Source organism: Nomascus leucogenys, chromosome 14 (assembly GCF_006542625.1).
Source record: "Nomascus leucogenys isolate Asia chromosome 14, Asia_NLE_v1, whole genome shotgun sequence".
Classification (NCBI taxonomy): domain Eukaryota; kingdom Metazoa; phylum Chordata; class Mammalia; order Primates; family Hylobatidae; genus Nomascus; species Nomascus leucogenys.
In genome coordinates, this window is record NC_044394.1 from 45,718,987 (window position 1) to 45,745,774 (window position 26,788).

The 26,788-nt window shown below is 41.4% G+C and overlaps 1 pseudogene; it reads right to left on the reverse strand.

The window, feature by feature from the left end:
* Window positions 1-21,861: 21,861 nt before the first annotated feature.
* Window positions 21,862-22,308, reverse strand: LOC100598096 (annotated as a pseudogene).
* Window positions 22,309-26,788: the final 4,480 nt, after the last annotated feature.

Consider the following 26,788-nt stretch of genomic DNA (forward strand, 5'->3'; position numbering starts at 1 on the left):
CCAAATGCTTTAAGATCATAAACTGCCTCTTTAACTTTTGAAAATTGTTCAATTTACCTAGTTTGGAGTCATTACATTCTAGATAAGGCCTGGTGACATGTGAAATTAGCCCCCTAGCTATGCAAAGAAGGTTATAAAGAAAAGAGATTTTGTATAAGAAAGGATCTTGTATGGTAAATTTTTGTCCTAAAGTGAAATGACTGGTTCTTGAAATGGCCATTGTCCAAGCATGTAATAGATGGTCTAAGTCATGAAAGGATTCATGAAAGGGAATTTATGCAAGAAACATTGTACAATTTAAAGGTTATTAGGCCGCCTAAATGCTTCATAAGTGCCACTATAACTCGTAACTACACACTTACCTGCTTTACTGCTAGGTAAGTGCTGGGGACATGTGGAGTTAGCCACATCCCATAGCTATGCTGGAAAAAGTTAGAATTGATCTGCACTTCTGTCCCTTGTCTGTCCTAAGCTCCACACCTGGTACATAATTAAGATGTCCTACTAACCAGATTTTTCATCAAAAATAGAAGTTGCACAGAGTTAACAGTGTAACATGTATTTGAGGCTACTGAAGAAACAGTTCCATATACAAGGCATGCAAGAAAAGTAGAATGTACTTTTGATAAAAGGTTATAAGAAGGCCTGGGAATATGGATTTCTTGCCCAAGTTTAGAGGGTTAAAGTATTGTTTTAAGTGAGATAGGAAAAATCTAAAGGTTTAAGCAAGTTTTGAAAGGTTTATAAAAAATTAATTGTAAAAGAGATTCTATGTGTAAACATATTGGCTAAAGTTAAAGGGGTATTAGTCAATGTTTCCATAAGTTGAACATTGGAATAAAGGCATACAGAGTTTTCTTAAAACATGGTTCTGCTCTGTAACAACAACTAAATTGTAAAGGGTTACAAAAGTTTATAAAAACATTAACTTATGGTGAAACTAATTAAAACCAGATAGATTTATAAAGTTTTAATAAAAACTAGCTTTAGCATTAAAGATGCAATAATGCAAACATGAAATTTGGTTTTCTCTTTTGAAAAAGATTCTTATGTAATATTGAGAGTCAATGAAAAAATGCTGTTTGACTTTTAAGGGAGGGGAGAGAGAAGAGACCAATTCAACTGGTCTCATGCTATCTTCAATGGGTCTTGTAGTTTGAGAAGCTAAGTCTCTTTTTTATCAAACTAAAGGTTTTTTCCTTTTTAAAACTTTGTGAGTTATCATTTTGGCTAAATAAATGTCTTATGGTGACCTAGCATTCTATTTTGTGATATCCAGTGTTTTAAACCTTTGATATTTGACAAACCTGTCAAGATCAAATTCGAAGTTAAAAAAAATAGGTCCCCTACAGTCCAAAAAGACATAGTCTGCTTATTTAATGTATTAAAATCATGCAGAAACATGGCCAAATGTAAAATGATGTTTAACTTTCTGTGGGTGATATTCATATAAATATGTTATTATAATGTGTTTCAAAATTGAATAAGATTCCTATAATTTTGATATGCCTTAGCGTATGTTATCAGTAATAATTATAATTTTCTATGTTAAATTATTGCGTGCCACAGAGGTTACAAGTTTTCTTGTTAGTTGTGTTTGACTTTGGCTGCCCTAAAATGTCTTCTCCTCCACAGACAATTGTTACCTTGTTTTGATCCTCTTTAGAAGATAGTTTTGTAATCAGCTATAAAACTTGGATGGGTGCTCTTGAATGCAAGTTTCTGATAGCTTTGGAGATTGCAACATTAGAATAAAGGAGAGAACGTTCAGGACTCTCATGGAGAGCTGAAGTGTTCATGAATATTAAGCAGAATAAGAGTTTACTGAACGGAATGAACTAATGGAAAACTGAACTAATCTTTTTCTTTGTTTTTTTTTGTGTGTTTTTTTTTTGTTTTTTTTTGTTTTTTTTTGCTTAAAACATGGCTGATCCTTTTCATTTTTCAGAGAGCCAAGAAAACTTTTCTTTTGAGCTACTTACAGCTTTTAACAACTGAGTAAAATATACACCTGTGAACAAAATTTGGAGCATGTTTGTTTCTCTCTACCTGATTTCTCCAGAATCTGGAAGCTATTTACAAGTATTCTTAATTTATGGCAAAAAAATTATTTGCATAAGTGCAATAAGAATGTTTTCTTTTGCAACAGAACACAATTGGAGAAACTGTTTATTTTACCACGGCTTTGACTGGAATGGCATGCTTTTGTTTAAGGAATCAAACTTGACTTACAGAGCCAATGAAAACCCCTAGGGTAAACTGGCCTCATACCTTGTCTACACAGTCCCTGTACAGGGTTCCTAACCTATGGTAAGTAAAGAATGTCACTTTCCAACAGGCCCAGGAATCTTAAGTTATCTTGGGATCTTAAGAAGAGAGGAATGCACCCAACTCATAGGCAACTCAATCAGTTCTGAGACCCTACCCAGGAACAGAAGACAGCAAGGAAACCTCACTTCGACCCCCTATGATTCCATCTCCAACTTGATAAATCAGCACTCCCCACTTCCCTAGCCCCTACCAGTCAAATTATCTTTAAAAACTTAAGCTGGGCATGGTGTCTCATGCCTGTAATTCCAGCACTTTGGGAGGCCAAGACGGGCGAATCACAAGGTCAGGATTTGGAAAGCAGCCTGGCCAACATAGTGAAACAACGTCTCTACTAAAAATACAAAAAAATAGCCAGGCGTGGTGGCAGGCACCTGTAATCTCAGCTACTCGGGAGGCTGAGGCAGGAGAATCGCTTGAACCCAGGAGGCAGAAGTTGTAGTGAGTTGAGATCATACCATTGCACACCAGCCCAGGCAACAGTGTGAGACTCCATCTCAAAACAAACAAAAAAATGCTCAGGAAGTCTGGTTTGAATAATAATAAAACTCTGGTCTGCTGCAAAAATAAAGTAAAAAAAAAAAACAGGTAAGTTAATTCTAATAAAGTCTATTGTTACAAAGTCTTTGGAGTTTCTATAACAGCAGAACAGTTACAAGACAGAACCTTCAAAAACCACTTCACTGCAACTCTGAGTCCCTAAGGAAAAGAGAAACAAATGTCAAAAAATCAAATGCTTTTTTAATGGCACAGAGGTCATTGTTTTCTTCTATAATTATAACAGCAAAATCTAGATATCTGTGTATATATACATATATATGTGTTTTTTACATTTTAGATAGCATGTCATTCTCTATTTTATACAAATTTTATATATAATACATATACATGAAATGTGAATTGGAAAATATTAAGCATTAATAAAGAAAATAATGCATAACTCCTACTGGAATAACTTACAATTATTGTTTTTATATTTATCAACAGCTCTAGAACTTTAACATGAACATATATAAAAGTGCCCACTTCCTTAGAATTCCATTTTGATTTCTTATTTTGTTGGGTTTTGTTTTGTTTTGTTTTTGGTTTGTTTTGAGGTGGAGTCTCGCTCTGTTGCCCAGGCTGGAGTTCAGTGGCGCGATCTCGGCTCACGGCAACCTCCACCTCCCCTCCTTCTTATGCATTGATAAGAAGCATAAACCTAACTGATTCCTTGTGAGAGAAAAAGAAAAGTGAAATCTGAAAAATGTCTTTGTGTAAGTCATGTAGTGACCACCTTGCAGTGACAACCCTGAGCTAATCAATGCACATCTTTAAACACATAGTATCCCTCACGGCTTTGGCTATTACTATGCTCAGAAATAGATTTGTACCAAGAGGACCTGTGTATGTCTACATGCCAACTTTGCCTTGCAATTGATCCGTTCTATGTTTTCTCTGGTTAATTCCCATCAATTTCTGTGTCTACATTTGGACATACAGACCTTGAAACCCCCTACAAAAGCCATTGTAAAGCAAGGTGGTTCCTAAACAGATCACCTGAAACTTTCTCATTTTCTGTTGTTCTGGGAGGAGTGAGGAGGACAGGAAGGTGTCACAGAGTGGGGAGGAAGGAGAAGTGGAGTTGAGTGAGACCTGAACGGTCTTACTGCTCCTACCTCCACATCCACATGCCTGAAACCCTGGGCCCTGGGCCAGGTGAAGGCATCCCTGGGGTGCAATGTTCCTTGGCCCTTGAACCAAAGCAGGAGGGCCCCACAGAGGCAGCACAGCCTGTCCACGCACAACCCTCATGAGTATGTGGACTCACACTTGTAGTTTTGCAGAGGATTAATGTCAACTTTATTGTCCATTGACTTATTAACAACTTATTTCTCCTTTGCATGGAAAAAATTCAGAGAATTGGTAATACAGATTACAGTAGCCAAAGAATAAAACACCATGGTATAGAAAAAATAGTCTTATTGTTTGGCTGCATTCCCACTAGTGCTGTTGAGACTTTGGGAGCACCCGGGCAAGTCTCCAAAAAGGGGGTGAGGAAGCCAAAAGCAAGCTGCATTTGAATGCTTGGCTTTAACTTCCTCTGGGTTTTCCCAGTGAATCTTTTGTTATGAAGTTTCTGGTCATTTACTATGACAGAGAGAACAACAGAGCCCTGAACTTTCCTCCTGGCCCTGTCATCCACACATGGGCTATCTTAGATATATTATTCATTCTCAAGAGGTCTTTCACCTTTCAAGCTCAGCACCTTTCTCCAGAAGCCTGCTCCTCTGTGCTGTGTTTCTGGCCTCAGTGAGTGAGGACAGTCACCCATCCATCATGCTAGGAACCCAGCGGCCATCTGTGACTTCATCTTCCTTGCAGTCAGAGGGTCACTAAGTCTCACTGTTCTTTAAAGCCCTCCATATTTCTGCCCTGAATTACTGCAGCTGCCTCCCTGCTGTGCCATCCATCTGGGCATTACTGCCAGGGTAACCTTTCCTTAAGTGAGTGCTGCTGATTTGGGTTCTCCAAAAGCACTGTGGTGGCTCCTGTCTCCTTCAGGGTGAGATATGAGCTGTGGAGCAGCAGCTTCAGCACCCAGTCCATTTGTTGGGTCTCAGGTCCTCCAGTTTTCCTTGGATTCTCCTTCCTCACCAGTCCTCCACACACTTCACTCCAACCACACAAAACACAGATTTCAGAACAAGCCACAGTGCTTCATGCCTCCCATCAGGGTCTCTCAATCTCTGCATTATTTACACTCAGGGCTGGAGAGCTGTGTTGTAGGGGACTGGCCTGGGTGCTGTAGGATGTTAGCAGCATACCTGGCCTCTACTCGCCATGTGCCTATAGCATAGCCACCCCCAGTTTTGATAACCAAAACACCTTCGGTCATTACCAAATGTGCCCCTGAAAGATCATCCCCAGTTGAAAGCAGCTGCTCTTTGCTTTTACAAATGCGGGTCCTTTTACCTGGAATAACCTTCCCTTCATACTGAACTCCTACCCAGTCATCTCTTCAAAACTTCAGCCCAGTCATCTTCAAAACTTCAAAACTCAACCCGGTCATCTCTTCTTCTCTGGTGACCTCCTTGCTCAGGCACAGCCAGAGCTAATCCTTATGTTCCTTGTGAAGCCAGCATTCCTTGTAATACCTCTAAAATCAAGCTCATCTCACTATATTGGAGTCTTTTGCTTGGAAGTATCTTTCTTTTCCCCGGCCTATTAGTGCCCAGGAGAAATGGCAGAGATCATGGCTTCTTTGTGCCCTCCTTGTCTGGGGTAGATCCTAGCAAGGCACACCTGGGGAAAATTTGTTCAAAGAATGAACTGATTTCGTCTTATTCTCTCATGTTAATGGCAATTAAAACGTGTTCCTTTATGGTGAGGTTGACACCAATATTTTGTGTTTACTAAGATAAACTCTAAACCAAAACTGGAGCCTAATTTTGCTTCTAAGGTTCTGATTTTGAATGCTAAACGGAAATAGATGTGAAAGCTAAGGACTTTTTCTACCAGTGGGAATGTCAATGATGGGGAATAAAATCAAAATTCCTTATGGGGCCCTACCAAGCCATCATTTTTTCTCTTCATAAAACTGAATCTTTCTGAAACAAATGTATTAGCAAATTCTAGCATAAACTTATACAAATTGGCATCAACTTTTGAAAAGCTGGCATTTGCACATAAATTACTATTTCATGATGACTCTGTGTACAAGTAGATGTCTGATATATTCTCCCAGGTCTAGAATATTCAATAGAGGAATAAGAAGCTAAAAATTATTAAGCAAATCCAGAAAGTGAAATTTTTACCCAGGCAACTGATCTTATCCCTTCAAAAATCAATGTAAATCACTAGACAAAATAAAACACGTTACCAAACACTAAAGAATTAATGCCAGAAAAGGTAAACATACAGGTAAATATAAAATACTTTTATCTTGCTTTTCATAAATTTTTATGAAATAATTTACTGTTTAAGCAAAAATAATAACAAAGCATGATGGTGTTTAGAACATACGTAGAAACAAACTGTATGAAAGTATGGCTGTGGCATGTCATTGAAACACACGCATATATGTTTTCATCCACAGTTCCTTGTTCATAACTGTCATAGCCCTTGAAGACAAGGTTTGGAAGCTTCTGCAGAGCTGAACACATGAAGGGTGACTAAAAGGTGAAGAACTCATTCACTTGCTGAGAGGGTGGCACTCCCTGACTCCACATGGACACAGGCTCCTGCACTTGGGACCCTTCAAAATCTTCCAGACCTCATCCCGTGTGTATCTCTTCATCTGGCTGTACATACATCTACATCCTTTAAAATGTCCTTCGTAACAAACTAGTAAACAACATAAGCATTTCCCTGAGTTCTGTGAGCCACTCCAGCAAATTAATCAAACCTATAGAGGGGGTTGTGGGAAGCACAGCTTGAAGCCAGTTGATTAGATAAATTCCAGAGGCCTGGACTTATGACTGGTGTCTGGGGGTAGGGAAGTGGCAGCCTTGCAGACTGGGCCCTCTCTTTGTGGGATCTGATGCCATCTCTGGGTAGATAGAGTTGGAATTGAACTGGAGGATATCCAGCTGGTTCCCGCTGCAGAGGTGACTGCTTGCTTGCTGGTGGGAAGAAAGCCCCCGCATTCTCTGGGTCTCATAAGTCTTCTGTGTAGATTGTTGTTGTGTTGGTGTGGATACAGAGGAGAAACAGTTCGGGTTTTTCCTAAGAATTGCAGTAGGAGGAGATAGAAATATGTTGTTACAAGGTTTTTACAATGTACATGAATTGGTATCATATTATATGAAATTAAATGGTGATAAGTTTAAAATGCAAAATATAAATCCAGAGAATTCTTCTGGCTCTTATCCAAGACCAACAAGGTGGAACTTCTATGAGTCTGCAAGAATCACAGTGTTATTGGGCTTGGGGTGCCTAGTAACCTAGTACAGGTATGGCTTAGGCCACAACACCCAAGTCCCTTGGAATACCTGGAGCACTTTCCCAGAAAGGATGGCTACAAACAAACCCAACTTCAAAGATGACACTACCTAACTCTTCAATGCCCAGACACTACAAACATCCACAAGCATCACAACTCTCCATGAAAACATGGCCTCAGCAAATAAGTAAGTCACCAGGAGCCAATTCCAGAAAGACAGAGATATGTGATCTTTCAGAGAATTCAAAATAGCTGTTTTGAGGAAACTCAGTGAAATTCAAGATAACACAGAGAAGCAATTCAGAATCCTATCAAACACATTTAACAAAGAGATTGAAATAATTTTTAAAAATCAAGCAGAAATTCTGGAGTTGAAAAATGCAATTGACGTACTGAAGAATGCATCTGAATCTCTTAATAGAAGAATTGATCATGAAGAAGAAAGAATTAATGAGCTTGGGGCCAGGCCCGGTGACTCATGTATGTCATCCCAGCATTTTGGGAGTCTGAGGCAGGTGGATCACCTGAGGTCAGGAGTTCAAGACCTCCCTGGCCAACATGGTGAAACCCCATCTCTACTACAAATACAAAAATTAGTCAGGTGTGGTGATGGGTGCCTGTAATCACAGGTACTAGGGAGGCTGAAGCACGAGAATCACTTGAACCTGGAAGGTGGAGGTTGCAGTCAGCCGAGATTGGGCCACTGTACTCTAGCCTGGGTGACAGAGCAAGACTTTGTCTTTAGAAAAAAAAAAAAATTTAGGCCGAGCATGGTGGCTCAAGCCTGTGATCCCAGCACTTTGGGAGGCTGAGGTGGGCGGATCATGAGGTCAGGAGATCAAGACCATCCTGGCTAACACGGTGAAACCCCATCTCTACTAAAAATACAAAAAGAAATTAGCCGGGCGTGGTGGCGGGCGCCTGTAGTCCCAGCTATTCAGGAGGCTGAGGCAGGAGAATGGCGTGAACCCAGGAGGCGGAGCTTGCAGTGAGCCGAGATTGTGCCACTGCACTCCAGCCTGGGTGACAGAGCAAGACTCTGTCTCAAAAAAAAAAAAAGAAAAGAAAAGATTTAGGGCGCTTGAAGACAGACTAATTGAAAATACACAGTCAGAGGAGACAAAAGAAAAAAAAAATGAAATTGAATGAAGCAGGCCTAGAAGATCTAGAAAATACCCTTCAAGTGGCAAATCCAAGAGTTATTGGCCTTACAAGGAGGTAGAGAGAGATAGGGGTAAAAAGTTTATTCAAAGGGATATTTCTTACAACTGCATGTGATATGAATCTATAATTATACACACAATTTTTATTGTAAAAAACTAGATAAAATAGTCTTTTTGAACAGATATTTCACAAAAGAAGATAAAAAAGGCCAATAAGCACATGAAAAGATTCTCAGTATCATTAGTTCTCTGGAAATGCAAATTAAAATCATAATGAGATACTACTACATACCCATTAACATAGCCAAAATTACCCAAATTAACCACCCAGAAAAATACCAAATATTGGCAAGCATACATTTCTGTATGAGAGAGCAAGTATGTCATATATTTAATGGAAACTATCACACATTCCTGGTGGAAATATAAATTGGTAGTCATTTGGATGTTTCTCACGTAATTAAGTAAATACATACTAAACATAAGACCTGAAATTCTATTCATCAGTAATTAACCTTGAGAAGTGGAAACATACGTCTCTATAAATACTTGTACCACAGATGTTCATAGCATCTTTATGCATAACAGCCAATAACTGAAAACAGCTCAAATGTCCATCAGTAAGTAAAAATAAAAAAATGGTGTTTCCATACAACAGAATAGTACTCAGTAGTCAAAAGAAACTACTGACACATAGCAAGATGAATGAGACTAAAAAACCTTATTCCAAGCAAACTAAGGCAGACACAACATAATACATACTGATGACTCCAGTCATGTTAAATTCTGGAACAGGCAAGGTAATCTGTGGTGACAGGATCAGTATTGTCTGCGGCCAGTGTGGGGAGAATGACCACAGAGGGGTGGGAAGGACCTTCTCAGGCAATGGAAATGTTGTGTATTTTCAACACAGCACCACTTCCATGGGATGTATATATTTGTCAAAACTCAACTAAGTATACACTTAAAATAGATGCATTTTAAAGTTTAGATACAACCTCAATAAAGTTTATTAAAAATTATAATGCTAGCTGAGCGTGGTGGCTCACGCCTTGTAATCCCAGCACTTTGGGAGGCCAAGATGGGCAGATTACTTGAGGTCAGGAGTTCGAGACCAGCCCGGCCAAGATGGTGAAGCCCCGTCTCCATTAAAAACACAAAAATTATCCAGGCATGTTGGCGGGCACCTGTAATCCCAGCTACTCAGGAGGCTGAGGCAGGAGAATGGCATGAACCCAGGGGGAAGCCTCTTTTTTTTATTTTAGCATTCTGTGGTTGAAGATTATATCAGATTAGAACTTTATTCACAGACTCTGTGTCTCAAAGCCCCTGCTCCCATCACAGGGGCATATTTGCAGAGTAACGAACCTCAAATTTGCCCTCCTTCCTAGTGTCTTGCCAATGAAAAGTGCTTCCGACTCTGACCCTAGTCCTGCTTGTTTTTGTTGTTGTTGTTTTGTTGTTTTGTTTTTTCCAAGCAGAACTAAAGCAACTTCAGTACTATTGGAGATTTGGAAAGTGCCTTCACATTGTCTTTGCCAGTTCTCACCTGGGAAGCCTGCAGATGCCCCATGAGAGGAGAATCTAAGGCTGTTGAGGGAGGGGCCATGATCTTGGCCCTGAAGCTGTTGGTCTCAGAGGCTTTAAATTACTTCACTGTATTTGACTTGTTCTCTCGCAGTGCCTTTGGTTTCCCTAAGTTCTAGTCCTTAGACAGAGTCTGTGCCTTGCAACACTTTTCTCTTTAATCCATATTAATCCTAGTGGTGAGGAGGTGATGTGGTGGGCAGGGGAGCAGTAAATGTTCTTGAAATTGAATTCCAATGATTTCTTGCTGTGCTTTCTCTAGGCTGTGCCCTTTACAGGGAGTCTCCAGTGCTACAGCTGATTTTCCTCCATCCTCTACTCCACCTCCTGGCTGCAGCATCCACAGATTATTGTCTTGAATCTGACCCCAGTTGTTTTACTAATTATACCCCTCTTCATGACACAGGAAGGATAAGATGAAGCTGTCTGGGATGGAAAATAAGCTGTTCCTCTCACATAGAATAAAGATCTTGAAAAGTATTTTTTCTCTGTAGAGTCTGTCTGGAGAAAGTTCTGGGCATATTTATCAGAAAATAGTTCTCCTGATGACAGAGCCATGAGGGAATCTGTTTGAATTCTTATCTTGAGAACCCAGAAGTTTCTGGAGGGAAATTCCATAAAAGGGTGAGGTGTATGGCCCCCAGTTCTTACCCTACCCTATCCACACTTGTTCTCCAGGCATTTGTGGAATTATCATGTAACTGTTTCCATCAGCTTGTGCTTTCAATGGAAGAATCACGCAATTTATAAATTTAGAAAGGAGATTTTATTTCTGATAAAGGGTTGAAGCTGCAGGACAGCCATCTTAACAGGCTGGAAAGCAAAGCCTCCCACAGAGACTGTGATCAGGCACTTCAAGAGAGGGAAAGACGAGAAATGAATTCATGCGAATGGATTGGCCAAGTGCACATACTCAGCAGGCTATAGAAGGAGCTATGGATATTCACATGGCAGGCAGGCTCTCGTGTGTAATAAGCAAACACAAATGTTACATGCATTTCATATTTGGTTTTGGCTGAGGACATGAACTACAGATGAACTACAGTCTGGCTCTGTACACCAAAAGGGCTTTGTGCAGGGGCAGAAAGACACAGAGTGCACAGCCTCTGGAAATTGGCCAGGACAAGTCCATGGTCAGTCTCAGCTCCTTTTCCTCAACTTCAAATTTACCTGGTTCCACTCCAGCACTGTGCCTGGAAACTCCCTTAAGGAAGTATCTGAGCGTGCATTCATCAGAGGCCTCCTTTTATTCATTTCCCCTCTCTCAGCAATTACTGTCCTTGTTACCTGATGTCACACATCATAAAATCAAATTTAAGAAATTTCACTGTATTTTACAAGTATTTCTGGTGGAAAGATACGTCTGGTCTCTGTTGTTACACCTAGTTTGAAAGTTATCATCTTACACAAAAAATATTAGAATTAATTTTATGATGCGCACCAAGATTTATCTTGGAATATATACAAATACTCAACCTTAAATTTCAAGCTATTACAAAATTTTGTTTTATATATATATATATATATATACACACACTATGTATATAGTGTTTATTTTGTTTTGTACATAGATAAACACTATATATATAGTGTTTGGTAGAATTAATATCATACCTAATATTAAAGTATTCAAAATATCCATATCTGTCACATAAGTAAAGCACAAGTTCTACAATGCCCTGATAGAAAAGCTTCCTATTTGTCTTTCTATGGATGCCTCCTATGGAAATAGAGGGAGACATCTTAGGACACTGATCCCAGGGGTGCCTTCAGAGACCCTGCCCAGAACATGACTCAGCAGGGATGTGAGGGGTTTCCATCTCTGTGCCTGGCATCCTGTCTCCTTCACAGAAAATCTAGGATCTTCTGCCATCCCTGGGGTGGGCTGCTTCACCATTCGGGACACTGTGGGACAGACAGGGGGTGTGGCAGGCCACAGACATCAAAGGCCACAGTGTGGATGAGGATCGAGGTGCTAACCTGCCCCAGTGAGAACAGGGATCCCCAAAGGGCAGAGTCCCAGGAGATGATCTTAACCATGTGGGGATCTGTGTGCCTGTCTGAGAGAAGCGTCCGCACGTGGACAGTGTGTGCCTGTGTGAGGGTGAAGGCTCATTCATGAAGATGTGTACCTAGACCGAGGTTGTGATTGGGGAAAATATTTCTCAATTAAGAGATAATTAAAAACTTCAGAGTGATTTGTTTGTGGAAAAAGAAAATAAGCCATGAAGAATCCTTATGCAGAAACAGTCACTGGACAACGTTTGTCAGAATACAGTTTAATAGTTAGGCCATGCCTGTCTAAGAAGGAAAGCCCCATCTTCTTATAGCCTGAATACTACCCAAACTTCTCCTAGACCTCTTATACAATGAATATCCTGGTATTTTAAAGAGTAACTGGATACCAAAGACACTGGTGCCATTTATATTTCTGATACCTCACTAATTTATTCATTGACCAGTCCTGACCTAGAGACCTTTTCCCATGAAATGTAATTTTCAATTCAGTGAGTATTTATACCATGATACAAACTGTCTAGATCTGCCTGTTGATTCTGACATGATGACCATGTTGTTGATGATGAAGATGACATTCTCAGAAAAATAAGCCTGCTTCTAGGAGCCAACTGTAGAGTCATATTTATGTCTGTTTTTCTTTGAGACATGAAGGGCATGAGGTCTAAACAGCATCATGAATGGTCTCCTGAGGGTTGGATGCTGTTAAGCAAAACAAGACTGCCCTAGAAGGTGGTCAGAGGCTCCCTGGCTGGTTCCTCTCTGCATCTGCTCCTCACTGGGGATCTGCCTTGGGTGGGTTCTGAGCATCTCCTGCTGGTCCTCTGCTGCCCATGCATCCCAGACAAAGGAGGGCTGGGGGATCTGATCCTGAGATGCCCAGTGCTATGTCTGGCTCCAGGGCAGAAGCTCTGCCAGTCCTGGGGGCTGCACCTTGGATCTTTTCTGTGCAACCTCCCCTGTGCACTGAGCTTCCTCACAGCAAGGTGACAGGATCAGCTTCACAGACATTACTGCAGGCAATTTTCAGCAAATCTAATTGGAGTTTGATTATATAATTCAGGAATCATGTTCATTGGGGTGTAAGTGACTGACATATCCACACACATACACACACACACATGCACACACACACAAATTGCATGGACATTTATGTACATTTCCCCCAGACTGGACACATTTTGTGTCATTCCTGATAAGTTCAGAAAATTTTGAGGTTTTTAATCATAAACTAAAAGATAATATTTTCTATAACCAAACTTGCAAATGAATAAGATCAGAATATCGGGTCAGAAAAATCAAGATTGAGTTATTATCTGCAGTCTAATGGTGGTAAGTTACATAATGGAGCTGTGTGAGATAGGATCCCAGGTGCTCTAACTCTTAACCCCTCAATCACAGCTGGCCAGCAATCTCTGACAGTGGGGAAGCTAGAGGTTCCCCTACATGGGATAGCTCTCTGACTCCATAAAACTTCGCTGGGCTTCTCTGCAGGCTCTGAGGTGTGCAGAGTCCTGCCCCAGATTCCGCAATCAGACAAATTTCTGCTCTTTCCCTGGGGATGCAAAGATAGTGTGGAAAAGCACGAGACGTCCTCTATTCAAGGTCTCTGCATGTGGACAAAAACCAGTGAATGTGGAAAATGCACATTCTTGATCCTTTGAACAATCACTATGAAAAACTCAACTCTCTGTGCCAGGACGTCAAGCAGAATTAATAAATAATGTAATTGAAATAAATGTGAAAATTACAGTTGTTAGCAGGTGAACACTTGTTCATATATTTTCCAATAAAACACAGCAAAGTGGGTGTTCTCTAAAAAAATCCACAAACAGGCTTGGCGTGGTGGCTCAAGCCTCTAATCCCAGCACTTTGGGAGGCCGAGGCGGGTGGTCAAGAGATCGAGGTCAAGAGATCGAGACCACCCTGGCTAACATGGTGAAACCCTGACTTTACTAAACCTGACTCTACTAAACCTGACTCTACTAAAAATACAAAAAAAAATTAGCCGGGCGTGGTGGCAGGCGCTTGTAGTCCCAGCTACTCGGGAGGCTGAGGCAGCAGAATGATGTGAACCTGGGAGGCAGAGGTTGCATTGAGCCGAGATCGCACCACTGCACTCCAGCCTGGGTGACAGAGCGAGACTCCACCTCAAAAAAAAAAAAAAAAGAAAAGAAAATCCACCGTATGTTGACCCTGAGAATGCTCTTCCCTCCTTCCTCCTCCAGGCAGCAAAATGCAGGTAGTCAGGTTCCCAGCAGCTGCTTTCTGACATCTGTGGCAGGCCATGCGCTGAGGCCCATGTCCTTTGATCTACTCTAATGAAAGGACTCCACAGTGATTCCTAAGCACAGCCATTTCTGGGAGTCATGATGATCCCCTGAGAGGCAGCACTGACTTGCACGAGACTCAATTATCTTTTGCAGCTTCCTTGGACAGCACAGAAATATAGGATTCTGCCACCCAATCCGCCCTCCCTCTCTCCTTCGTTCAGGAACAGGCTTCCATCATATGCCTTCAGCTTCCCAGCCTCATTCCACTCCTTGTGCATTTTCTCTCAAAGGGATGGATGTACTTCTGACAAAAATGCAGGGACATTTCATGCGGTCTTGGAGTTTTCTGCTTAGAATACCAATATAGCACAAATGTTACCAGAAAGAGGTTCCAATTTGGGGCAAATCCCCAAAGTAAAAGGAAAGCAAGTTTATTAGAAAAGTAAAAGATTAAGAATGGCTACTCCATAGGCAGAGCAGCAGTACGGGCTGCCGGTTGTCCAGTTTTATGGTTATTTCTTGATTATATATTAAACAAGGGATGGATTATTCTTGAGTCTCCCAGGCAATTCCTGGAGCTGATGGTTCTTCCCCTTTTTAGACCATATAGGGAAACTTCCTGATGTTGCCATGGCATTTGCAACAGTCATGGCGCTGGGTGGAGTGTATTTTAGCATGTTAATGCATTATAATTAGTGTATAATGAGCAGTGAGGATGAACTGAGGTCACTTTTGTCACCATCTTCGTTTTGGTGGGCTTTGGCCAGCTTCTTAACTGTTGCCTTTATCATCTAGGTCTTTATGACCTGGATCTTGTGCAGACCTCGTATCTCATCTTGTGACTAAGAACGCCATAACTTACTGGGAATGCAGTGCAGCAGGTCTCAGTCTTATTTTTCCTAGCCCTATGCAAGATGGAGTTGTTCTGGTTCCAAAGCCTCTGACACAAAGTAGCAAAAATATTTATAATACGAGCATGGTTACGTTGCCAAATATAAAATAAAATAAAATAATGGCAACATTCAATTTTATGTGTTATCTTGACTAGACAACTGTCTCATCTACTTAATCACACATTGGTGTTCCTCCAACGACATAATACAGGTATTAGGAGAGCCTGTCATTATGTTCTCCCATTATTTTTTCCTAAGTAACGAAGAATGTTCTAGATAATTGAGGTGGGGCTGATTCAATCGGAGCATAACAGAAGACAATGGGTCTCCACGGTAGATGGCAGATGTAGGTCTTCCCAGGAATTCCAGCCTGTTTTTCCCGAAGGCCAGCAGTATTGACCGTAGGCTGCCTAGCCAGACCCTACAGTTACTGTTACCCAGAGCTCACAGCACAATGGAGTGTCCATCCTCAGCTCTCCTCAAAGCCACAGGTGAGAGTGCAAACTGTGCGACAGTGTGAGAAGCCCAAGACCAGCTCTATATCAATATCCCAGTGGATAAAACTAGTATTCCCTTCATGACTAATGTCAACTTCATTTCCCAAACGCCTCCATGCACAGAAGACAGCAGGAGAGTCCAGGCAACGGGGAGTGAGAAAGTCCCCTCAGCTAACCAGGTCCTGCAGACCTGAGTCCTGGGATTTTGACTACAGAAAATACATCCTGTTTTCAGGGAAGAGAAGAAAGCGAACTGTGAGAATCAAGTCTACAGAGAAGGAAAACGGATTAGCAGAAAGAGGGTTAACTGAATCAGTCTGAGTCAGATGTGCACAGTTTTACAAGATGAGGGGGATAGCTGTGAAAACCATAAGGTTTTAACTACCCCGACCCTGGGTGAGCCTCTCTATTGGTTCCTATCAGAACTCAAAGCCAGTTCTAAACAGAGATTCCCACGGAGTTCTCTGCCCTGAGTCTAAATGGAAAACACTCCTCAAGTTCCCCTGAGATTCATCGGGACTTTCATCCAGCTGACCACAGGATTATCTGCCCCTACAGTGGCACTGTGGCTTCTGTGGAGGTGAAGATGTGCCCTCGTGTTACAAAAACAATGAAACAAAAAGGACAAAAAAGGTCTGCATTTAGAGCTATCAAATGTTAGTACAGGAGTGTAAATCTGGGAAGTTTCCTGGGGAAATCTGACAATGAGGCAGCCCCAGACCATGACAGGAAGCCAGCCCTTAGCAGCATCTGCACCTGCCCTGGAGACAGCCCCGTGCACAGTGTCCCGGGCGCCCCCTGGTGGTCATGGGACCCCTGCAGGAAGGTTTGTGTCTGGGCTCACACTGACTTCCCCTCACTGTGCCTCTTGCACGGTAATACAAAACCGTGTCCTCGGCTCTGAGGCTGTTCATTTGCAGATACAGTGAGTTCTTTGCATTGTCTCTGGAGATGGTGAAACGGCCCTTCACAGAGTCTGCGTAGTATGTGGTACCACCACTGCTAATAACTGAGACCCACTCCAGCCCCTTCCCTGGAGCCTGGCGGACCCAATCCGTGGTATAGCTACTAAAGGTGAATCCAGTGGCCTCACAGGAGAGTCTCAGGGACTCCCCAGGCTGTACCAAGCCTCCCCCAGACTCGACCAGTTGCACCTCAAACTGGACACCTGCAAATAAAGAGACATCCTGGTCAGAAATTGCTACACATATTCATTGTTTCTCTCACTCATATCCACTCACACTCAAACTCCCTAGTTTTCCATGAATCACCTTCTAAAATAGCAACAAAGGAAAACTCAGCTCAGCCCCAACTCCATGGTGAGTCCTCTGTGTTCAGCGCTGATCACCAAGTGGAAACGCCTTGGAGTCCCAGGGCTAAGGCTCCTCTCTCAGAGCTGCAGGGTCGGGATTGGGTTGGTTTTCATCAGTAGAGGGAGGGCCCTAATTTCATGTCTCCAACTATAAAGCAAGTGCTAGGGTAGGACACTTGAGAAGTAGGCTGTATCCAGATAAGAAGCTATCACCCTGTAGAAGCTGGCTGGTAATGATGGTATTTGGAAAATGCGCTGTCTTATTATGAAATTGTGCTGTGATAAACATTTTGCCTTTATCACCCTATTTCATTTTAAAATATTTGTGTAAATTATGCTCTGTAGGAGTCAATATTTTTTCATTTACGGATGTGGAAGTAAACCCACACATGGAGGGGGCTCTGTGTGTATCTAAGAGCTCATGTCCAGGATGAGTGAACCCTGGTATCTAGCCCTGTGCTTCTCATCACCTGCTCCGACTGCTCCCTAAACCAACTCCAGTGCAAAGCTGGATGTGTCTAGTGTTTTTTCCAGAACCCACTTTCCGTAGCAAGAGCATATGTGGTTTTGCTGCACTCCAGCGCTCGCCTGAAAATATGGGGGAAAACTAGGGTCCAGGCACATTAATTTTCAGGTACTTCTGACATTTAACATATTTGTTCTATCTTTCTATTACTCCGTCCTTGTCTAAGGTTCCACTTGTCTGCTTGTAATATGATTTATAAGGCTTATTTGAAAGATAATACATTTCACATATTTAAAATGTACAGTTAGTAAACATGATAGAACTCTCATCATTATCAAGAAAGTGTACATGGGAATTCTTCTCAACATTTCCTCTTGTTCAGCTATATTCCTCCTCCTTTCCCCTTCCCTTCTTCTACCAGTTTCCCTGGCAACTACTGATCTTCATTATTTTATGTTAGATGCATTTCTATTTATCAGGTTTTATAAAAATGAAATAACATAGTATATATTCTTACTGGTTTAGCTTATTTTACTCAACACAAATACTTAGATATTTTAGCTTTTTCTTCTGTGTACCAGGCATTTATTTATTATAAATGATGGGTAGTATTCCAGTGAACTCATTTATCATAATTTGTTTTCCTATTAAGCACCTTAACAATATTTGCATTTTTTATTATACTTTAAGTTCTAGGGTACATGTCCACAATGTGCAGGTTTGTTGCATATGTATACATGTGCCATGTTGGTGTGCTGCACCCATTAACTCATCATTTACATTAGGTATATCTCCTAATGCTTTCCCTCCCCTCTCCCCCCACCCCACAACAGGCCCCAGTGTGTGATGTTCCCCTTCCTGTGTCCAAGTGCTCTCATTGTTCAGTTCCCACCTATGAGTGAGAACACGCAGTATTTGGTTTTTTGTTCTTGTCATAGTTTGCTGAGAATGATGGTTTCCAGCTTCATCCATGTCCCTACAAAGGACATGAACTCATCCTTTTTTAAGGCTGCATAGCATTCCATGGTGTATATGTGCCACATTTTCTTAATCCAGTCTATCATAGTTGGACATTTGGGTTGGTTCCAAGTCTTTGCTATTGTGAATAGTGCCACAGTAAACATACGTGTGCATGTGCCTTTATAGCAGCATGATTTATAATCCTTTGGGTATATACCCAGTAATGGGATGGCTGGGTCAAATGGTATTTCTAGTTCTGGATCCTTGAGGAATCGCCACAGTCTTCCACAATGGTTGAACTAGTTTACAGTCTCACCAACAGTGTAAAAGCCTTCCTGTTTCTCCACATCCTCTCCAGCACCTGTTGTTTCCTGACTTTTTAATGATTGCCATTATAACTGGTGTGAGATGGTATCTCATTGTGGTTTTGATTTGCATTTCTCTGATGGCCAGTGATGATGAGCATTTTTTCATGTGTCTGTTGGCTGCATAAATGTCTTCTTTTGAGAAGTGTCTGTTCATATCCTTTGCCTACTTTTTGATGGGGTTGTTTGTTTTTTTTGTGTAAATTTGTTTGAGTTTTTTGTAGATTCTGGATATTAGCCCTTTGTCAAATGGGTAGATTGCAAAACTTTTCTCCCATTCTATAGGTTGCTTGTTCACTCTGATGGTAGTTTCTTTTGCTGTGCAGAAGCTCTTTAGTTTAATTAGATCCCATTTGTCAATTTTGGCTTTTGTTGCCATTGCTTTTGGTGTTCTAGACATGAAGTCCTTGCCCATGCCTATGTCCTGAATGGTATGGCCTAGGTTTTCTTCTAGGGCTTTTATGCTTTTAGATCTAATATTTAAGTCTTTAATCCACCTTGAATTAATTTTTCTATAAGGTGTAAGGAAGGGATCCAGTTTCAGCTTTCTACATATGGCTAGCCAGTTTTCCCAGCACCATTTATTAAATAGGGAATCCTTTCCCCATTTCTTGTTTTTGTCAGGTTTGTCAAAGATCAGGTGGTTGTAGATGTGTGGTATTATTTCTGAGGGCTGTATTCTGTTCCATTGGTCTATATCTCTGTTTTGGTACCAGTACCATGCTGTTTTGGTTACTATAGCATTGTAGTATAGTTTGAAGTCAGGTAGCATGATGCCTCCAGCTTTGTTCTTTTGGCTTAGGATTGTCTTGGCAATGCGGGCTTTTTTTTGGTTCCATGTGAACTTTAAAGTAGTTTTTCCAATTCTGTGAAGAAAGTCATTGTTAGCTTGGTGGGGATGGCATTGAATCTATAAATTACCTTGGGCAGTATGGCCATTTTCACAATATTGATTCTTCCCATCCATGAGCATGGAATGTTCTTCCACTTGTTGTATCCCCTTTTATTTCGTTGAGCAGTGGTGTGTAGTTCTCCTTGAAGAGGTCCTTCACATCCCTTGTAAGTTGGAAACCTAGGTATTTTTTTCTCTTTGAAGCAATTGTGAATGGGAGTTCACTCATGATTTGGCTCTCTGTTTGTCTGTTATTGGTGTATAAGAATGCTTGTGATTTTTGCACATTGATTTTATATCCTGAGACTTTGCTGAGGTTGCTTAACAGCTTAAGGAGATTTGGGGCTGAGATGATGGGGTTTTCTAAATATACAATCATGTCATCTGCAAACAGGGACAATTTGACTTCCTCTTTTCCTAATTGAATACCCTTTATTTCCTTCTCCTGCCTAATTGCCCTGGCCAGAACTTCCAACCCTATGTTGAATAGGAGTGGTGAGAGAGGGCATCCCTATCTTATGCCAGTTTTCAAAGGGAATGCTTCCAGTTTTTGCCCATTCAGTAGGATATTGGCTGTGGGTTTGTCATAGATAGCGCTTATTATTTTGAGATACATCCCATCAATACCTAATTTATTGGGAGTTTTTAGCGTGAAAGGCTGTTGAATTTTGTCAAAAAGGCCTTTTCTGCATCTATTGAGATAATCATGAGGTTTTAGTCCTTGGTTCTGTTTATATGCTGTATTACATTTATTGATTTGCATACATTGAACCAGCCTTGCATCCCAGGGATGAAGCCCACTTCATCATGGTGGATAAACTTTCTGATGTGCTGCTGGATTCGGTTTGCCAGTATTTTATTGAGGATTTTTGCATCAATATTCATCAGGGATATTGGTCTAAAATTCTCTTTTTTTGTTGTGTCTCTGCTAGGCTTTGTTATCAGGATGATGCTGGCCTCATAAAATGAGTTAGGGAGGATTCCCTCTTTTTCTATTGATTAGAATAGTTTCAAAAGGAATGGTACTAACTCCTTGTACCTCTGGTAGCATTCAGCTGTGAATCCGTCTGGTCCTGGACTTTTTTTGGTTGGTAAGCTATTAATTATTGCCTCAATTTCAGAGCCTGTTATTGGTCTATTCAGGGATTCAAGTTCTTCCTGGTTTAGTCTTGGGAGGGTGTATGTGTCAAGGAATTTATCCATTTCTTCTAGATTTTCTAGTTTATTTGCATAGAGGTGTTTATAGTATTCTCTGATGGTAGTTTGTATTTCTGTGGGATTGGTGGTGATATCCCCTTTATCATTTTTTACTGCATCTATTTGATTCTTCTCTCTTTTCTTCTTTATTAGTCTTGCTAGTGTTCTATCAATTTTGTTGATCTTTTAGTAAAAGCAGCTCCTGGATTCATTGATTTTTTAAAGAGTTTTTTGTGTCTCTATGTCCTTCAGTTCTGCTCTAATCTTAGTTATTTCTTGCCTTCTGCTAGCTTTTGAATGTGTTTGCTCTTGCTTCTCTACTTCTTTCAATTGTGATGTTAGGGTGTCAATTTTGGATCTTTCCTGCTTTCTTTTGTGGGCATTTAGTGCTATAAATTTCCCTCTACACACTGCTTTAAATGTGTCCCAGAAATTCTGGTATGTTGTGTCTTTGTTCTCATTGGTTTCAAAGAACATCTTTATTTCTGCCTTCATTTCATTATGTACCCAGTAGTCACTCAGGAGCAGGTTGTTCAGTTTCCATGTAGTTGAGCGGTTTTGAATGAGTTTCTTGATCCTGAGTTCTAATTAGATTGCACTGTGGTCTGAGAGACAGTTTGTTATAATTTCTGTTCTTTTACATTTGCTGAGGAGAGCTTTACTTCCAACTATGTGGTCAGTTTTGGAATAGGTGTGATGTGGTGCTGAGAAGAATGTATATTCTGTTGATTTGGGGTGGAGAGTTCTGTAGATGTCTATTAGGTCCGCTTGGTGCAGAGCCGAGTTCAATTCCTGGATATCCTTGTTAACTTTCTGTCTCATTGATCTGTCTAATGTTGACAGTGGGGTGTCAAAGTATCCCATTATTATTGTGTGTACTTAACCCATTTTCTAAACACGTTTAAACCTCATAAATCCTATTATCTTCTCATCTCCAGCACAGCTGCCTCCTTCCTCAAGGTTTCTCACACTCTCAGTGTGTGGGTTTTCACACTGTGTGTCTTTCACAGTAATATATGGCCGTGTCCTCGGATCTCAGGCTGCTCAGCCCCACATAGGCTGTGTCTGTAGACATGCCTGTGGTCATGGTGACTCTGGCCTGGAACTTCTGTGCGTATATTGTTTCACCATCTTCAGGATCAGCACATCCCATCCACTCAAGCCCTTTTCCAGGGGCCTGTGGCTCCCAGTGCATGTAGTGGAAGGTGAAGGTGTAGCTGGAAGCCTTGAGTAGACCTTCACTAAGGCCCCAGGTTTCCTCACCTCAGCCCCAGACTGCACTGGCTGGACCTGGGACTGGGCACCTGTGGAGAGGACAGAGGAGTGAATGAGACACCACTTAACTGGACCCAGTCCCCTCATCAGCCCTGGAACTTAGGATTCTCTTACCTGTAGCTGCTGCCACCAAGAGGAGGATCCTCCAGGTCCAGTCCATGGTGATGTGCTCTGCTCTGGAGACTTCTGTAGGGGAGGGATGTGGTTGTTGTGTGATGCTCTCTGGGCAAGGACAGATCTGTATTTACCTCGGTAAACACCAGTGCATTTGCATATTCATAAGGCAGGTACCTATTTCATAGCTCAAGCCACCGCAACCTGAGGAAGAAGTTAGGTGACACACGGACCACGCCACAGTGGGGTGCTGAGCTCCATGCCCTGAACTTTGTTTAATGATATTTGTCCTCTGACATGCTCAGAAGTCCATGAAGACAGAATTCATCTTACAGAAAACCAGAATCTCCCAGGACATTGTCCTCAATGTGATTCCTTGTTCATATGGCACCCTGACAACCTGAACTTTTCCTGGGCCTTGACCTCTGCACCTTAACTTCCAGGATGAGTGTATCTCCCGGTAGTAACACCCATTGAATTAATAAAACCACCACTCAATTCCTAACTATAAATACATTTGAAAACACTAGACATTTCTCCATTTAAATGTGGTTTGCATTAAATTATTGGGTTAGGTATCTGCTACATATACAATAAAATACTTAAAGGTACATCAGTACTTGCCAAATTCTTATTTAAATTTTAAGTCATTATTGCTTTGAAATAAGAAACATTCAATTCCTGAGAGAAAACCCCACACCAGCCTTCTGTGCACCTGCTCCAGGGCTGAATCCTGTGCTGGGTGCGCCCTGAGGACCCCCTGCAGCTCAGTTCCTGCTCTGCATAGAAGTTCCTGTCTCGGCTCACAGAGAATTCTCCACCCATCATATCAAGCCCAGTATGAAGTGGCTATGCCTTGGCTCAGAATGCTCTTTCAGTGGCAGCAATTGCTTCTCCCACCATCTCTTACAGTAGGAAATAGGCCTTATCCTACAGGGAGACCTCAGCACAGCAAGCAAGGGATCACTAAAGCCATGAGGGAGCCCCTTCCCTGGAGCTCCAGGTGCACTGATATGGTCCAGACATATGTCGAGTCCAGGAACTGATGGGGACTTTGGGGCAGCCTCTTTTTTAGGATTCTGTGTTTGAAGATCCCATCAGATTCTAACTTTACACACAGACCGTATGTCTCAAAGCCCCCCAAAACACACAGTGGCATATTTGCACAGTAATGGGCCTCGAATTTGCCCTCCTTCATAGTGTCTTCCCAAAGAAAGGTGCTTCCAACACTGACCCTAGTCCTGCTTATGTTTGTTGCTGTTTGTTGTTTTGTTTTTTCCAAACAGAGCGAAAGCAAGTTCAGTACTACTGGGGATTTGGAAAGTGCCTTCATATTGTTTTTGCCAGTTCTCACCTGAGAACCCTGCAGATGCCCCATGAGAGGTAAATCTAAGGCCATTTAGGGAGGGGCTGTGATCTTGGTTCTGAAGCTGTTGGTCTCAGAGGCTTTAATGATAATTCCATAAATGCCTAGAGGACAATTGTGGATAGGGTAGGGTAAGAACTCCTGGGGGCCACGCACCCCACACTTTTATGGAATTTCCCTCCAGAAACTTCTGGGTTCTCAAGATGAGAATCCAAACAGATTCCCTCATGGCTCTGATATCAGGAAAACTGTTCTCTGAAAAATATGCCCAGAACTTTGTCCAGACAGACCCTACAGAGAAAAAATACTTTTCAAGATCTTTATTCTATGTGAGGAGAACAAATTCTTTTCCATCCAAGACAGCTTCGTCTTAGCCTTCCTGTGTCATGAAAAGGAGTATAATTAATGGGGTCAGATTCAAGACTTCCCTGTCTTTGATTTGTTCTCTCTCACCGCCTTTGGTTTCCCTACATTCTAACCCTTAGACAGAGTCTGTGCCTTGCCACACTTCTCTCTTTAATCCATATTAATCCTAGTGGTGAGGAGGTGATGTGGTGGGCAGGGAAGCAGTAAATGTTCTTGAAATTGAATTCCAATGATTTCTTGCTGTGCTTTCTCTAGGCTGTGCCCTTTACAAGGAGTCTCCAGTGATACAGCTGATTTTCCTCCATACTCTAATCCCCTTCATGGCTGCAGCATCAACAGATTATTCTCTTGAATCTGACCCCATTAATTATACCCCTTTTCATGACACAGGAAGGCTAAGATGAAGCTGTCTTGGATGGAAAAGAATTTGTTCTCCTCACATAGAATAAAGATCTTGAAAAGTATTTTTTCTCTGTAGGGTCTGTCTGGACAAAGTTCTGGGCATATTTTTCAGAGAACATTTCTCCTGATATCAGAGCCATGAGGCAATCTGTTTGGATTCTCATCTTGAGAACCCAGAAGTTTCTGGAGGGAAATTCCATAAAAGTGTGGGGTGCATGGCCCCCAGGAGTTCTTACCCTACCCTATCCACAATTGTCCTCTAGGCATTTATGGAATTATCGTGTAACTGTTTCCACCAGCTTGTGCTTTCAATGGAAGAATCACCCAATTTATAAATTTAGAAAAGAGACTTTATCTCTGATAAATGGGTGAAGCTGCAGGATGGCAGGCTGGGAAGCAAAGCCTCCCACAGAGACAGTGAGCAGGCACTTCAAGAGAGGGAAAGATGAGAAATGAGTTCATGCGAATGGATTGGCCAAGTGCACATACTCAGCAGGCTATAGAAGGAGCTATGAATATTCACATGGTGGGCAGGCTGTCATGCATAATAAACAAACACAAATGTTACATGCATTTCGTGTTTGCTTTGGGGTGAGGACTTAAGAACTAAACAAATTACAATTGGGCCGTGTACATCAAAAGGGCTTTGTGCAGGGGCAGAAAGACACACAGTGCACAGCCTCCATAATTTGACAAGGACAAGTCCATGGTCAGTGGTCTCTTCTCAGGAGAAAGTTACTGAAATCAGTCCTTCTCCATTCAAAGCTCTTTTTATGGCTGTGGAAAAGGAGCACAGTTACCCCATGTCTTGAGTTCCATGAGCTACAAATATTTTAATATTCTTATCTTAGGACCAGTGCTTTTTAGCTGCTAGAGAAAATGAAAAGCCCTGTGGCAGTTACAACATAGTCTATTTTTTAAGTGTAGGGGTGAGTGACTTAATTTTTGCTTAGTGTGGCCTTAGGTCTTGTTTATAATTTGGTATCTTATTGCCACAAGTTTGTTCCATCAGTCTGATGATCTCTATTTTAATGTCTTTCTAGTTTTTGGTTCTTGGTTTTCCCTGCAATTTAATTTCTTCAATAAATCCAAGAAGTTATTGATAATCAATTTTCCAGGCTTTCATTGTTGTAGGAATGTGGGGGATGACTGACATGCTCTTTACATATTAAAGCAGAAAACAGAAGTAGCTTCAGAGATCACCATTGACCTGACACAAGCAGCAGGAATCTCATCTCATTAAGCGGCACCACACAGATGTAGCTGAACATGCAGTGACACAGAAGACCCACACTACAGAACACATATGAAAAATTTTATGATTCTGAGGTTTTGTCCAGGAAGCTGGAACTCAGATGGTACTAGAGGGATGGACTCAGTTATCTCTCAGGTGATACTATGTTTTGGAAGCTTATTTCCACTCCTGCAGTGGACTCATTAGCTGCACCTCGACCAGCACACCTAAAACAGAAAGTCTCAATAATTAAGCACAAAACTCACCAATAGTAAAGCTGTCCCCAGAGAAGGTGTAGAGCAGGGAACTCTGCTTTTGGGAACGTGCTGGTGTGCAGGGAGGGTCAGGAGTGTGACCCATTTCCCTCTGCTCCCCCTGCCGGCTTCACTGACAACTGCATCCAGGAGCTTTACATTGCGAAGTATATAAAATATGTGATAATTGTAGAGAAATGTAATACACAGATTAAGGAATGAGGAACCTACGTGAAATTAAAATAAAACAAATATATAAATATAAAACGCTATAAGAGATTATCATGGATAAGACAACAAATATTAAAACCTGTGTGTGTACATGTTTGAGCTAGTATTCTTGTAAATTAAATCACAATTTGTTTATAAAGTCCTTCAACTATGTACAAAATCTTTGCCTTTGATTGCCACAAAGATGAAGAAGGATCTGGCACCAGGACTTCAGGGCCATGCTAGTGATTTCCCCTCCTATCTCCTGAGGACACGGTGCTTCCAACTCTGAGGATCAGGATGTTGAAATTGACTGTGTGAGAAGAGAAAGTGGGATTTTCTGTGGGAACAGACTAGTGTGAATGTAATTTTCAAGAAATAAATTTATTCTACCATGAGACACACTGCCATCATGCTGACTGTGTGTGTTGCTTTTGACATTAACATGATTATTATTATCAATATTACTGGGCTGTTCCCTGGAAAATGACCAATTGTCTCAGAATTAACTGGAGTCGTTTTCATTTCAGTTTTTTCACACTTCCAGCTAAATCACCTAATTTTACTGTGTTTGAGCTTGGAAAGTTTCAGGGCATAGGTTACAAATGATGGAGTGGAATGTCTCCCAGGGGTTAGATGTGGTTCCACTAAAGGATGACCCAGGATTTGTCCAGAAGCTCCTCTCCTTGTCTGT